The 17,031-nt window shown below is 29.4% G+C and overlaps 1 long non-coding RNA gene across 1 annotated transcript in view; it reads left to right on the plus strand.

Annotated features, from left to right (window-relative positions):
* The first annotated feature begins 5,039 nt into the window (after positions 1-5,039).
* Positions 5,040-17,031, plus strand: part of LOC142322967 (uncharacterized) — a 53,934-nt gene continuing 41,942 nt past the window's right edge. Inside the window, exon 1 of the long non-coding RNA XR_012755979.1 lies at positions 5,040-5,109. This is a non-coding gene — a long non-coding RNA (uncharacterized LOC142322967). The remainder of the gene's footprint in view (positions 5,110-17,031) is intronic.

Here is a 17,031-nt window from a genome sequence, read left to right on the forward strand (position 1 = left end):
CGAAGGGGTGGAGCCCTCTGGTTGGGAGCAGCGATAATTTCCAGATGAGGATAACGACTAATGCAAACTGTGCGAGTAACCAACCCCAACTTAGTATAGTGGTGAACTTGTCGTTTAAAATCCGTTAATTTTCAAAGTCGAGAGTTCTAAGATTCAAATTCTAGTAAAGGCGGTAACTTTTATACGGATTTGAACACTAGATCGCGGATACCGTTGTTCATTGGTGGTTGGGGTTCAATTAACTACACATCTTAGGAATGGTCGACCTGAGACTGTACAAGACTAAAATTCATTTACATTTATACATATCATTCTCTGAAGTAATACCTTACGGTGGTTCCAGAGGCTAAACAGATAAACGAGGAAACTTGTGTTGGTGTCCAGGACGACAGTTTCCCTGGCCGATTGGGAATGCTGAACGAAGCAATTTCTGCGGCCATAGAGTAGAATGGCCACGCGGAACACATCATTTGGCTGTGGGATTCACCTAGGCCAACCTGAGCCTCGAGGGTCCAGGTTCTGGCTAGACGTTCGGCTATTTTATATATTTATCATTTAGCAAACAAAAAAATATTTATATGCCGTTTTATTCTTTATTATAACCTGGGTAATTATTTTTCATTGTTAAAAATAATACTATTTATTTATAACTACATCAGATGATCAGGTTATATATATTGTAATAGGTATATCTATATTAGTTATATTAAAATCCCGCTTATAGCCAACTGCTCTACTCATACTGAATCGAGTCAAAACCAAATGCATCGATAGCTACCTATTATCGATTCAGTTTCTTTCCTCGAGATATTCCCATTGTAGTATAAATATATATATTCTTTATAAATATATAAAATTAGTAATGAAATTTTGTATTCTCACACAACTTACATCGCTGTGTAAAATGTGAACGTCGTATGACAAGGGAAAATAGTTTAATTAAGGTTGCAATGTTTGAGGACACAGTAGAACTATTTTAAGTTTAAGAAATGCATTTAAGTTTTCTTTACCCATTTATTTATCGAAAAGTATTTTTAATATTTCCAATATTTTAATTTTGAGATCTGCAAAAACGAGCCGGGAACACCGTAAATTATATATATAAACACGGAAAATTTAATGTATAATTTTTATATATTAATTTATAACAACCTCCTCTTTTGATTGCAACTGACTGAACCAAAAGTGTCTAAAAAAAGGCCGAAACCTAATGTGTTTTATGGATTTTCGAATTTTCTTAACTGCAGTAATAAGCCCTAATTGAGTGAGAACTCTTCAAAGATATATCATAAGTGGTACTTATTTTCATTGGTTCCAGAGTTATAGCCAAATGAAATTTTAATTAATGAAATATTTGGAACTCACAAAGGGAAGGCACATCAGTTTGATCCTACATCAAATATTTTTTTTTTTTCATTTAAATATATTGATTTATAACTTCTGATTGTAAAAAAGTTTTACAATAAATAATAATTCACTAATAACAAAAAAAAAGTATGAAAAAAACAGAAATTATAAATGAAATAAAATTTTATGTACTTTTCATTTTAAAATAAGTGTAAATGTAATATAATAGGTGTACAAGGAAGTCATGTGGTGTCCACATCCCGTATTTTGTGTATGAGAAAAGTACATCAACAAGGCTTCGTGGAGGAAAATTTAAAGTTTTTAATCGAAGGAGTACTGTAACTTATAAGAATACAAGAAAACTAATTTGAAGTTGGGGCAAGCTCGACGTAAATAATACAGGCTTTTTCTTTTCCTTCTGTTCACTAAGGATCAGATTTGCAAAGTTTTTATTTCTTTTCCTTTTCCAAATGTCACATTTATTTGGTCCATCTATTCAGGTTTATACCCTTCTTTTTCTTTTACACTGGAAACTTAGATTTTCAAATTAGTTTTCTAAATTTACCTCTTTCTTTACACAGATCATTAGAAATGTTAGTATTTTTAGATCTGTTTCTATTCCTTTGGAGCGGGTGGTGTTTGAGGCTCTGTTTATGTAGATATTAAATAGGGTTTAATCAATCTTTGCTTACAGTGTCAGCTTGTAGCTAATATAAGTGGGGGTTCTGCCCCAATAACCTTTTTACTGGGCTTTTTCAAAGCCGGGGATAAAGTTTTCTGTAAAATATTAGAACTGAAAAAAAATGAATAGAATACCTGGAAGCCGGATAATAATCTAATTCTACACTTTATCACATTCAAGAATACAGTACGCGGTTTTTTAAGCACATTATGTTTAAAAACCGTATTCCGTTTAACCAAATAAATAATAAAATGTCAATACAGATAATACTTTTCAATATTATTAGATAACTTAACAAAATCTCCCCTTAAAAACACTATAGTCCAACAGAGTATAAATTTCTATGTACACAAAAATAAATACATAATTAGTTTTTCCTAATTACCTTCTCTTTATATTATAATTTCGTTATTTCATAGAATGACGTAACTGTTTTAATAAGAACTCGCTTTCACTGAAATTACATTTATTCTTTCCGTTAATTCATAGAATTAATTCTATTTTGTAGTAGACTAAAAATACATCCTGTATCAGTCGAGTCCTCTAAAAAGGACTGTGATTCCTTATCAAAAGTGTTGATTCATGGGCAAATGCATTTACGCAAAACTGTCATGAAATACTTGAAGAAATTATTCAGTGAATATTATTTACATAAAATAATTTTTGTGTGTTTGTATATCTATATTTATACATCTTATATATATAGAATGATTCAGGAGAAAGGAAAAATGATTGAGGACTGATTCTACAGCTTGAAACAAGGAAAAATGTTCATGCAAATTTAATGTAGTGGTTTCTAAATCAGCCGATCATAGGTTTAATCTCTGACGAGGGTTCGATACTTTTTTACTTATCATTCTAAACATTATACATAGTAAATAAAATATATGTTGCCAATCGGTAAGCCACGGCTTAGCCAAAAGTTATTTTTATTATTTTCATCTTATGCTTGTCACCCATTGACAAACAGCATGATACCAGTTCCTAACAAGCTGTTGCTTCCCAGCGGGTGATAGTGAGGAAGATAAAAAGGCTGCAGTTCGTCGTTGTATTGATGATATGTTGTTGTCGAAAAATAATCACCTGTATTGCGGCTTTCTAAATATCACTCGTCACCCGCTGGCAACCAACAGCTTGTCAAAAACTGGTAACATGCTGCTTGTCACCCATTGGCGTCCTCGTCTCAGGGAGCCAAGGATCAATGAGCCCAGTATATCAACCGGTGCCCAGCCACCCAATGGCGTGCCACAGTTCCATGGCACAACCACCCAGTGACAAGCCTTCCGGATGTAGTATCTGCTTTTTCAGACTAGTAAAGTAAATATGAATTTTATTTTAGGTACGCACTTTTAACTGTTGTTATGAAACGGTATTTATAATAATTCTATTATTACTTTAATTTTATATACTTAACACTTCTGACAAAAGTTACAAATATAATTTTTCTCTTCATTATGCGTAATAAGGTGGGATTTTAAATCATCATCTTGAATAAGGGAAGAGACTTTTGACAAAAGTTATTTTTTCTTTTTACCATGAAAGTTAATGCATCTCTAAAATTTACATTGAATATTTCATCACAATATTTTCACAAACCAATTTCTTTCCTTTCTGCATAGGTAACTTGTTTTCACTACTTATATTCTCGACTAAATTTTCTTCTGTTGGTACATCACCATATGCATACTTACATTCACTCATTTTTTTTTTTATAATTCCATCATGTACAGAATTATTTATCCATCAATACAATTTTTGGTAATTCCCTTGACGGTTCCTTTATCAATAGTAACCTGTAAAATTAAAAATAACTAATAATTACGATTGCAATAGAAAGGGACACAACAAAAAAGTCAATGTCCAATAATGACAGAACAAAAATGGCATCATCAGTTTGTTTTATTCATTGAGTCCACTGTTACAAGGTACACGTACCTTGACGTGCTTGAAAACTATGCTGTTTCTCAGATTTTTGTAGGATACAGTTTCCAACAAGACGGTGCTCCACCACACTTTTATTAACATGTTCCTGAAAAATGCTTCGGGATTTTGAAACAGATGAGAGGTCCAACCGCACAGCAACCTAGATCTCTCAGATATCGCTCACTCTTTTGGATTTTTTTGTTTGGGGTTTTATTAGAAGTTGTAACGCAAGAAAAGTTTGAGATCTGGATGATTTTAAAAAAAAATAAAAATGATCTAATAATGCTGCAGATGCTCCTAAACACCTACGAAATTCCTAAGTTAGATTATCGTCTAGATGTCTGCCAAGCTACAAAAGGTGCATAACATTGGAGTTGAATAACCTACACTAAAATATGGAGAGTTGCTGTTTATTTTTAAAAAAAATTATTAAATTTTATAACCTGGTTCTCTTAATATAAAATGTCGTACACTTTCATACTGTACAATTACTTACTCTTAGACCAGATACCGTATAGATATAATTTAGTATATATATATATATATATTAAAAATGTTTTTAAATTATAAAAATATGACGTCAAGGCATAAAGTCATATTAAAATAATTTTTAGTAAAGTAATTATGTATGTTGCCCATTTAAGTGAACTTACTTTACTACATACTGATTGAAATATATTAACTTTTTTTTTTTGGGGCGGACCGACTTGGTGGTATTGCACCGCCCAGGGGAGTGTCTTTTAACTCTAATAGGCCTCCCCACCTGCCGGCTACATACCGGCATGGCAGGTCGGCCTACCGGTGTAGCTCTTTTGAGAGAGTAAAAAATTAATTTGCTCTTTGTGTTGAGAAACAATGCATAATTACATTATCTCTAGGCTAAAAGAGAGGAAAATTTGTTCTTCATTTAATTTTAAAATAAAATTAAAATTTGTTGTTTTCTTAAAAAGAATTAAACAAACTTCGATCTAGAGAATCGGGCATTTAATCAGAGGGTTTCCTAGTTAAAATGTGGCTCAGGCCAGCTAAATTTCCATTTTAATGAATGGTTTTCATCCATATCTGTCTGTTACAGGTCACTTTAAGACCAGTGTTGCTTCAAATGTCGGTGGAAGTATTTCGGCGCATCCTCTTACCTCTTGGTGATAGTTCTGCTGGTAGGTATCTTAATGCGACTGTTTGTTATCAGCATGTTATCTTCAATTTAGTTTTCATTTATTTAATAATAATAATTATTATTAGTTTTTTATTTTTTATTCTTATTTAGTAATTTTTTGATCGCTTGTATGACTGTTTGATCTGTGTTGTAGATATAATATTGTAAAGCTTGTTATTTTTGAATTTGCTTTTGTATATTATTTTGTAGTTATGTAGTTTAGTTTATAATTAGTTATTATCCGATTTACCATATTTATGTAGTTAAATAAATTGAACGAAAAAGCGGTATTTAAAAGAAAAAGTGTGAATTTACCTTCAAATTTTATGTTTTTATTACCACCAGGAAAGTTTGAATCTGTAATTTCATAAAATAATCAGAAAAATTAATAAAAACAATCAATTTTATAAGTTCTTGTTAAATTAAATATGAATTTTAATCGCATTATTTTTTTGGCATTAATTTTTTTAAATTATTTTTTTGGATTTTACAATTTGTTACTATTTATTTGGGTAACAGAAATTATTTATTACTTTAAAAAAAATTGCTTGTTGATAGTTTACCACAAAATCTTACAGAGAATCAATCTTCTTGTACTTGGGAATATGGAAATGGAAATTTTGTAGCGCATGAGAAGTGCTGTATCATACAAACCCAGGACCCCCAAATGAAAGATCGAGATGCTACCACTCTGTCATTGAGATCAGCTATATTTAAATAAGAATAATAATAAGTAATAAATAAGTTATTTATTTCGTTTTGAATAACACAAAATTTTTGTGTTAAACTTTTTCTTGAGAATTTTGGTAGAAATTATTGACCATTTTTAATCAATTTCTCGACTCGGAAAACTAGAATCGTGTGTTGTTTAAAAATGTAAAATCCATGAAGTTTGTCAGATTTTCTTAGAAAGCATTTTGGTTTGGCAATGGCTGTTATTTCCTTATTCTTATTTAATAAAATTATTTGCATCTAAACTTTCCACCATCAATTCTCAGCTGAGGTTCACATTCCTGAAAAACCAGAAATGAGCTTTTCAGCTACCTCAGAAATCAGTTATTTGTTTACTTCCTGTACAGAAATATTATTTTCATAGCGGCATTCTACATAAAGAAACCAGTTCTTTTCAGAACATTACTTTTCCTCTAACCGCATTATTTCTTAACACAAAATACACTTTAACCCTAATTTTCCTTAGTTGAGGCTTTTTTCAGAAGTTATTTACTTATATTTTAATAATTTCCTTTTCTGTCTTTTTATTTTAGCCCTTTTCCTTTAATCACTAGCCATGTATATGTTATACTGTTATTATTGCAGTGTTTTTCTAACATAAAAGATCAAATTAATTGTGGACTAGAACAAGGCTGATTACTTCTGATCAGTTAAAATATTTATAAAAAAGAAAAAAGTAAAGAATTCTTTTAGCAAGTATGAGTAATTTCAAACAACAGCAATTCACGGTAAGAAACTATTAAAATAAAAATAAAATTCTTAAAACCCGTAATAAAAAAACCCATGATAAACCATAAAATATCAAAAATTTAACAGTAAAAAAGTTTTTTTTTTCTTTTAATCAGTAAATGAGAAGACTTAATGAAAGATAGAATTTATTCTTGTTGAGGAGTCTGGAACATAGAGGTTAGATGGGAAAGTATGTTAGTGACATGTTATTTAGAGAGATTGGTTATTTTTAATCACTGAACTCCTGATCAGTTGTAATACATTTGGATTAATAATTCATGAGTGTTAAGAAGGCAGGCTAATTACTGTATGAGAGAGGAATAGCATTTAAAATTGTGAATAAGCGGTAAAATTATTGAAATACAGAAAATAGTTGTTTGGAATATAAAATTAATAATAGTCTCAAATAGGAATTAGATTTTAACATTAATATTTAACAAGGAATCCCTACATTTATTTTAATTGTTTTATCAGAAATTAAACAGAATAGTTCAACATTACTGTTTATAAAAATAAGTTTTTTTTATTTTTGTTTTTGTCTTTGCATTTACTCATTTCTTTATTTACTATATAACAGCATAACATGCTAAAATGAAGCATTTGTAATGCAGGCTAGTAGAATTAATTTCTTAAGATTGTATTAATAAAATAAATCTTATCCTTTTTTAAATTCACTGTTGTAAGCATTATTCTTCTTTCAATTTCATGAATCTTTGTATTGTATTAGCAACTTTTTTAAGAGCGAACTGTTTCTTTGTTTGTATTGGTATCCTTTTATGTTGTAATCCATGTTTGGTAATTTTACTGTCTTAATATTTTGTTCATCATGATCCTTTTTTTTCTATCAAATTTTATTAGTCTGTTTTATTTCTCTTACTTTTTACACTTTATTCTTCTTAACCATCTTGGTTTATTGTGGAGGAGGAAGTTCAAGGCCCAGCTGAAGTAATTATACTATTACTGTACCAGCTCCTTCATGCTGACCTCAGCTACCATTCTGTTTTGTTTGATTGTAATTAATAACAACACATTGTAACAGTTAATCGTGGAAGTAATGAGGACATGAATGGATGTATGTCATTGAGTAAAAAATGGATGCTTATGGGCCTCAAATTGAGAAAGGCCTTAGCTATCATTCGGTTTTTAGAGTTTTGCTTGTTTGTCAACAACATTGTATCATAATTTTTTTTGATCGGTTCTGAATCTATCAAATTTTCTTTGTTATTTTTCTGAATTTCTTCTTTCATATATAAAGATTTAGTGAAAGACATTTTACATAAGAAGATTTACTTAAGAAGATTACATTCTTTTTCACATCCCTTTTTTTCCTTTATTTTCTTATAGTCTAAAATCAGGCTGCTGATTTCTGTAGGTATCTGCTTTTTAATGAAACTCGATTTAAAGAATGATTAATGATAATTTAATACATTACTGCCGGGTTGCCTAGCAAAAATTAGCCGAAATTACCTGTAATTAAATATATTGTAATTAATTCATTTTAATGAATTGAAACTATATTTTTTTTAAGTGAAGTTAAGGTCATTTGAAAGAAATGATGTGAAGAATGTAAAAAAAAAGTAGTTGCCAGCTCTCAGTCAAGCACAACCTCCAAGTTGACAGATGTAAACAGATATTTTATTGTTAATTATTTATGTTCCTTGTGTTTTTAAAAAAAAATTGAAGTTTAATTTCTGTATACGATAGTCGCATTGTGTTCTTGTTTACAACATGAAGTAGCATGCGCATTCCTTCTCTCTCGTTCACACACATCCAGACTGAAAGTAATTAGTTCAAATAATGGCAACCACTACTTGTGGCCATTTTTTTTTAGGCAACCATGTGTTATCATGTACTGAAAAAATTAAACTTCAGTTTAGTATACAGTTTTTTTTAAAACATGATGAGTGTAAATAATTAACAATAACATACTTGTTTATATATGGCAACTTTCAGGTTGCAGCTGACTGAGAGCTAGCAACCATATTTTTTTATAGTTTTCATATCATCTTCTTTCAAATGAAGTTTAATTCACTTAAAAAAAATATAGTTGAAATTCATTAGAATGAATTAATTACGATATATGTAATTAAATGTAATTGCTGCTAATTTTTGTTAGGCAATCTGGCAGTAATGTGTTAAATTATCATTAATCATTCATTTAAATCAAGTTTCATTAAAAAAACAGATACCTGCAGAAATCAGCTGCCGGATCGTGTACTATTTTCTTAATTTCATTATTTTTTCTTTACACTTTAATCATTGACATAATTTTTTGTAAAATTTTAAACATTTTCTACTAAATAAATTATTAATTTACAATTAGGTAAATTAATTTTAGATTAACATTTTTTTTAACTTTTAACCTTTTTTCTTTTGTCTTTTGTCTTTCATAGAGATTCATTCTTTGTAAACTTCATTTGTATTTATTTTTTTAAAATGTAATTTAATTCTGATATGGCCACTGGAAGTGTTCATTTCAGAATCAGTTTCAGTATTATTTTTTTATGGAATTCATAACAGAAAAATCCATGTTCGCATTCTGGGTTGGATGCTTGAAAAGTTCCTGTAATGTTATATATAGAGGAAAGATTGGAAGGAGGATTGGTTCAAGGTTAGTTTGGACAAAGGTTAATGTATCGATAAAGTCTTGAACAGTCGTAGATTAGTTTTCTGTAGAATTGCAAATTTCAATTCTGAATATTAGTTTCATATTTTATTTGTATTAACATTTTTATTTGCCAAAACGTGTGAGTGCTGTTTGGAAAGCTGTATTATATTTTGCTTTCCGAAATTAAAATTGTTTCCTGAATTTGTAATAATTTCATTATCAAATGCTTGCCAACCTTTTGATAATGATAGTCTGCTCTGATATGATGATTTGATAAACTGGAAATCTGCTCTCTAAGTGCAAACATACACGTTCAGTAAATCAAGTAATAGTAATAATCTCAATGTAATTTTGATGCTGTGATGATATTTCTCTTACAGTGTCACTCCAAAAAATTTCTTGTCTCAAATATTTGGTTTTTATTCTGTTCATTTTAATTTCCGATGAGCATCAGTAATTATTAAATCACTTTTTTGTAGATATGTACAAGTAAGCTCGTCCATTACATCTTTCAGAGCTAATATTGTTACCCGATATTGTAAGTTAGTCAGAATCTTTTCACAATATTTACAATTAGGGTCATTCCATTCTGCTATCTGACTTTTACAATACTCAATTAATGTACTGTCTCATAATTACTGAAGCGCTAACTGTGAAATACCTGGACAATCATCTAACCTCATTTAACGGTTTAAATAATATAACATCATGATCTGACGCTTAGCAAATTCTTTAGAATTTTTCTTGTTTGTACTAGATTGATGTAACATTTTGTATACAAATGTACAAAATGGAAATAAAATTTTCTATATCCTACATAATAGATACATTTTTCCACTAGTCATCTAATCCTATTTCTTCCCTAAGAATATCTTCCGTAAGAAAGTTGCGTTGTATGCTACGCCCTAGTCTCAACTAAATGTTTCATTGAGTATATTTGCAATAGCTGATTGTAGATGCACAGGGAATAAATTGCTGTGTGCAATTTGTTCCAATACTTCTAAAATCATTGCGCAGCTGTGCATCTGCACAGCTTTAAGGGAACTAAGCACACAAAATAATTGCAAGTTATATTTTTATATACTTAAAATAAAAAAAGGTACTCATTACTATTTTTAATTTAACGCGATTAAATGTTGTAATGCGAATAAACAGTATCAACTCAGAAAGCGATTTGGGCCAATTAAAATAATAAAAAAGATTGTATAAACCTGTGCTATACATTTACGTGAAAATGCTTAATTTTCTGTTTGCATTTTATATTTTTTAAAGTAGAAGTTCATATCTGATGAATAGTACAGTTCTTATACTGTTGTTGAGATATGTATTCTTTTCAATAATAACTGTTCAGTTACAAAACTTTTGTAAGCTATTGTATGCAAAATGTAATAATCTATTATGCAGGGTGTTCCACGAAGAAACTGAGGAATTTTCACGATATGTTCTATCGGTGAAAATAATGAAAAAACTTCACATAAACAATTCTGGCAACGGTTTATTTTCAAATTATGACTAATGAAAGATTTCACCCAAATTTAAGCTCTTCTAATAAAAAGAAGCCCTACTGTAATTTTTTGGACCCAAATAAGGAATAAAGTTGGTGGTTTCTTATGTAAATTGAGTCGGGAAACCCAATAAAAAGTAAATAAAAACTTTTAAAAATCAGTCTTTTTTATTGAAGCAAAACAGACCAAAAATAGACAGAAAATCATATTACTTTTTCTGTTCCTAATTAACATTTTCCTTAATATAGCAAAACAAAAAATAAAATACATGAAATGATAAAAGGTAGAATAATTAACATGTTACAGTAATTTTTCAAAATTCCCTCCTACACAATGTACACAGCATTCTTCCTGACATAAAATGTTTCCAACGGCTTTCTGTATCATCTCAGGATCGTTTTGTATAATTCAATAACATTTTGTATTTTAATGAGTAACACTTCTTTAGTATTAACATTTTGCCGGTATAGTATCGTTTTCATGTGGTCCCAAATGAAGTAATCTAGTGGCGTTAAGTTAGCTGATTATGGTGTCTAATTGTTTGTTTATCACATCCAATCCAGTTTAAGAAATTAGCATTCAAATGATTTAGAACAACTAAAGGAAATTGTGGCGTTGCACCATCTTGCGGGAAAATCATTTGCAATCTAGTTTTCCAAAAAGCCAGGAAATTATTTCTCAAGAAATGAATGTATGCATCTTCGTAAGGTTTTTCATTTAAAACAAACGGTCCAGAATTTTGTTATAAATAATACCACACCAAACATTGATGTTAAGTCTATGTTGGAAACTAGTTCCACCATACATGTGGATTGTCTTCGCTCCATAAATGACTATTTTTAGAATTCTAAAGAAGAATTTCAGTTTTTAAAGTTCTCTGTTGTAAAAGTGGCTTCATCAGTAAATAAAATTGAATTTACCTCATCGGCGTTGTCTGGAAGCCAATGACAGAAGTTTAACTGCTGGGAGTAATCTGTTGGCTCAAAATTTTGAACCTTCTGCAGGCGGAAAGGATAAAAATTTTTTTTTGTATAGGATATGCCACACTTTGTAACAAACCAGTGCAACATGAAATTCACTTGTACTAGTGCCTGGGCTATGTTGAATATGCTGAATCACAGTGTTCATCATTAACACGATGATTTACTTGCATTCAATAGAAAATGTACATGTTGGAAATTTCGCTTTTGTCCGTAAATGTTGATTAACTAAAAATTTTTTAAAAAGAATGTTTATTAGGTGCTGAAAGAATAATATGATTTTCTGTCTGGTTTGCTTTAATAAAAAATGATCTTTAAAAGTTTTTATTGGCTGCATTTACATTAATTTTCTCAGAATTAAATTCCCTACAAGTTTTGCTAATATTTAACATTTATTAATCGTTTAACAAAGCTGTTGTCTTACAAACGTAAAAAAATTTTGTTTTTCAATATCAGATTTTGTATTTTACGTCACATATTTTAAAGACTACTGGAGTTATAGTTCTGGGACCTGTTTTATCCTATTTCTCGGCTCAAATGACATAATATACCGTAAAATTTACTCCTTAATTTGGTTCTTAAAAATTACAGTAGTGTTTCTTTTTATTAGAAGATCTGAAATCTGGAAGAAATCTTCAGTAGCTGTAACTCGAAAACAAAGCATTTTCAGACCTATGTTTGTATGAACTTATTTCATTATTTTCACTGATAGAACACGAACTAAAAGTTTTTCTGTTTTTCGTGGGACACTATATATCAAAAACTACATCTTTTAAAGATAGATAATTTACTAAATATTAAAAATAAAATGTTTATCTTATACCGTTCATGTTAGTATAATTAGTTATAACAGGTTCTCAATTAGAGAAGAATGCAGTCGCTTCACAGTGGTCTGCCGCAAGGCAGCTATGTAAAACATATTGTGGGGTTATCTGAAACAACTGAATTTTTTCAGTTTTTTTTCCAGTTTTTTGTTTTTTAAATATAGTTCTGCTGAAACTGATGATTTGAAGAACAAAAAAGCTTTTATGACGAATAAAAACTCTGTCCTTAATCATAAGTAAATATTGATTTTTTAAAAATGTAATCTTTTAAATTTATGGAATTTGTAGAACTTAATAAGGTTTAATATGGTATAGTTAAGTCTAGTAAGGCACTCAAGACAGGACGGACCGGCATTGGGTAGCTCAGATGGCAGTGTAATTTGTGAGTGTAATTGTTGTGTTATGTGTAAAAGTTTTTTACAACAAAACATAGAGTAAGACGTGTATTCTAGTGAAAGTTTCATCAAAATCGGACGGAAAATAGCTGAGTTATAAGTGTTTTAGTCTCAAATACGGTACCGCATGGCAGGAACAGGTGAAGCCGTTAGTTGTAATTTTTTAAACACAGTATATAGTTTTGTAAGGTATTGTGAATTGTAGGGTGTGTTTCTAGAAGTATTCCAAAACAAGTTTGTGCAAAATCGATGCGTTAGAAGTGTAGTTATTTAAGTTTTTCTGTAGCAATAGGTTAACACGTGGTGTCACTTTTAGGCGCTTACTGTATTTTTTAGGGTATAATTAGGGCCTATTAGGAAGTGTTAGAACTTAATATAGATTAGGATAAGTGCTGGTGTTAAATTTGACGACGATCGTACCGGTAGTTTAGAAGATATTAAGCTTTTAAGTTTCTGTAAAAAACACGTTGGTTAAAAATTGTCCAGGAAGTGGCGGAATAATACCAGCATAGAGGTTGCAGGCAAAACTACACTGCAGCCAGAGTACGGGAGAGTACAAAGCAGGGCTTCCAGCGACGGGAGTTGGCAACTCATAGGGTATTATACCAATAAATTTATATTTTATTCTTTTTCATATAAGACTTGATTTCACCACTCTTTTTAGTCAGCGTGGAAGACCATAGGCAGTAGTACTCCATCCAGAGTACAGGGAGGACTGAAGTAGCGCTCCTAACAGTGAAAGGTGGTACCTTATAGGGTACTTTACCAATTAGTTATATTTTATCATTATTCATACGCGTTTTATTTATTTTAATTTTTTTTAGTTAGTTTTTGTACTTGTGGTACCAGCCGACAGGCAAAAAAGTGGGTTTTTTTGGATTCTTTTTCAAAATTAAGTTAGTGGTTCGTCGTTCACTACGACTCACGCCATCAAAGACTGAAAAAAATTTCCGAAGTTTTTCTAAGTCTTTCTACTAAGCATATATATTGAGTTAGGGGTCATCTAGCCCCAAACCCTTTTGGGTCTAGGCCGGACCCAAACTTTTGATACGTGTGTGACATATGTATCAAAAGAGTAAAAAGTAAAATAAAGATACAATGCAGCGGTGGGAGAGGGTTTTCCCTCATAAGGAATTTTTTTTTGAAAGCCTGTATATCTTTTGTTTTTTATAAATAAATTACATTGCACTATGACGGATCATGTCACGATTAGTCTGGTAGATACGGTGTTCCATTAGTAAATAAAGATAGCTGCTTGAAGTAAATAGTAAGAAAATTTAACAGTGCGTTTCAAAACACCAAAAGAGAAGCGGTTAGAGTACTTATTAATATGTAAAAATAGGAAATATTTGAAATAACAGTGATGCAATCAGTTATTTGTTGATAAAATAAAGTAAAAATTCAGATAACCGTACTACTTGTAAAGTATAAAGAGGAGGATGCAACCGATCCGGTTTTTTTTTTATTAATGACGGTTAACTTTGACTAGCCGTGGCAGCAGTTTTCTCATTAATTTTTTTTTATTTCTGTTTTGATATGAATATTTGATACATTAATATAGTCATTACCACAGAACATCAGTTAAAAGTGAAAATATTGGGAATGTAAAATATTTTTTTTAATATTATTTAATTAATTATATTACATAATTTGAAATAAATTATGATATAATTAATTATGATTAAAAGAGTTAAATTTTATTATTTACTTATTACAGTATAAATTATGCAATATAACATATAAATAAATAAAAAAATGTGTTATGTATATATATATATATATATATATATATGTGTGTGTGTGTATGTGCGCGCTTGTAAATTATACTAATGTTTTATATTATTATGAAATTATAAATATTATTGTTGTTATTATAAAATTCTGTTATATTATTGATTATTATTATTATTATATATATTTGGTGCTAATTATTTATATTTTAAGTTAGTTGTAATTATTTACAAATGTTGACAGCAAATGATTTTAAAAATATCAATCTAGAGAGGGTTGTCCATATATAATATTTAGATTTTATGAGTTAAAATTGATATACTGACTCGTTTTGGGCTTCATATGGTCATTTGCATTACGGCATCATACAGTCATGTTCTAGTAATACAGCAGAACAATCTCTTCTTTTTTTGTTGAGGTTGTATTCTTTGTAATGATGTATTGTCTTGGATCTATCTGGGGAGGGTTGAAAAAAACAAATTCTCACCTGAAATCTTTTTGTATAACTAATACTCTTTTCCTTAAAAATTCGAACTTAACTAAAATTTTCTGACAACAAAGTTGTTATATTTTTCTGGGATTGGTAATTTATTTGTCTTAAGAGTGGAAATATAATGGTATATTAAAAACAGTTTAAAAGTTGAAAAAATAATCTATATTTGTAGACTTTGATTGGTTTCCTCAATCCCAATATACCCCCGACTTATTATTATTTTTTTTTGGCTGCTTGTACAACTACTATGCTTAGAAGACATAAAAAAAAGTTTTTGGTTAAAAAATATGCAGTAGATAAAAAAATAACTTTTTTGATTTTTGACTAAGGGGAGAGTTTGGGGCAAAATTTTTTTTAAATGGTAAGATTAGGATATATGTCTGTACTGAGCTTTATATAAATTGGGGTTATGCTTATAAAATTTTCAGAAATTGACCCCAAACATGTAACAATAAACTGCATATATATGGTGATATACACGAGTCTCTATGCTAAATTTCGTGTGCCTGGTTTAAAATTAATTAATCCAGTCAAAAGTTAAGCCTCAAACATGCCAACATTCATACATATGTATGAGCATTACCTTCCTTTTTCTGCTTTTTATCAATTTACTGTTGAGTAAAGACATTGTATTTTTTATATTTTTTTCACAGAAGGAGCGTACATGAATTTTTTTTACATTATCTAAAGTGTTTGATGCATATAAAGAATCTGAAAGTATAATCTGTGCTGAGCAGAGTTACTTTTTCTGAAAATAATGTTGTTTACTAAACAACTAGTCTTTGGTAGTGAACAGAGTGAGATGTCCCCCTGGAATTAGTGATGAAGCCATTGAGAAACCATTCTCTCTTGTTTTTTTTAATTAAAATCTGGCTCATTTTAAATGCCAGGTCACCTGTTGAATTTTATTTTACAAAATTTTTTATGAAAATTTTACTTACCAAATTGTTAATAATAAAGAGTGTGAAATACTATCAAGCTTCTTTTTTCTACTCTGTACTAAATCTTTGAAAGATTTTTTAATTTTGAGTTTTTTTTTTTAATGGATTATTTATGGATAGCATATAATTATTTGGTTAATTGAAAGCTTAAATATATTATTTATAATTGATGAGAATATTTTTTTGGTAATTTGATAGTATTATCCGAAGGAAGTTGATAAAATCCAAAATGTTTCTAATTTCATGTAAATTAGATAATAATGAAGATTGATTATATGCACAACACTATCAGTTGACTTTGCTGGTAATGTAATACATAATATTAATTTCAGATTATAATTAATAAAACTGTTACATGTTACATTATTTGTATATTAGTTGTAAAGAAAATTTTATCTAATGAAACTACGAAAAAGATGATATTTTAATCATATTTTCAGTAACAGTATAGGTTAACCTGGAAATTTACAAATAAATTTTATTTCTACATTAGTTTAAACAATTAAAAAAAAAAATTATTGAGTATAGATTGAAGATTATAAATAAAATATTTATTGTTCCTTATGAATATTTAATGATATTTAAATTGATGTTATTTACTGGCGTTCTTTATATTAAGAAGTTAGCGTTTAGAGTGTTGTAGGCCTACTGAGAACTAGTTGAACAAGTCTATTTGTTTTAACCCTCGAGTTGGTTATATTGTTATACTTTTTCATTCATGAATTCCAGCACTATTAAGAATATCTTTATAAATAGATTAAAGTTTTATATATATAATTACATAATTTAATTAATTATAAAATCAAAACCACCAGATACAGTACATTAAAAGTAAGAGACACTTACTTGCATACTTACTTTGGTTTTACTTGCATACTGTGGTACGAGAAAGATATTTTAATGTTATATGACAATGCTATTGTATTCTACATCTAATTTCTGATTTTAACTGCTGACAATGAAGTAAATCTTTGAAAGCGCTATA

Source organism: Lycorma delicatula, chromosome 4, assembly GCF_047948215.1.
Source record: "Lycorma delicatula isolate Av1 chromosome 4, ASM4794821v1, whole genome shotgun sequence".
In the NCBI taxonomy this organism is placed as follows: Eukaryota; Metazoa; Arthropoda; class Insecta; order Hemiptera; family Fulgoridae; genus Lycorma; species Lycorma delicatula.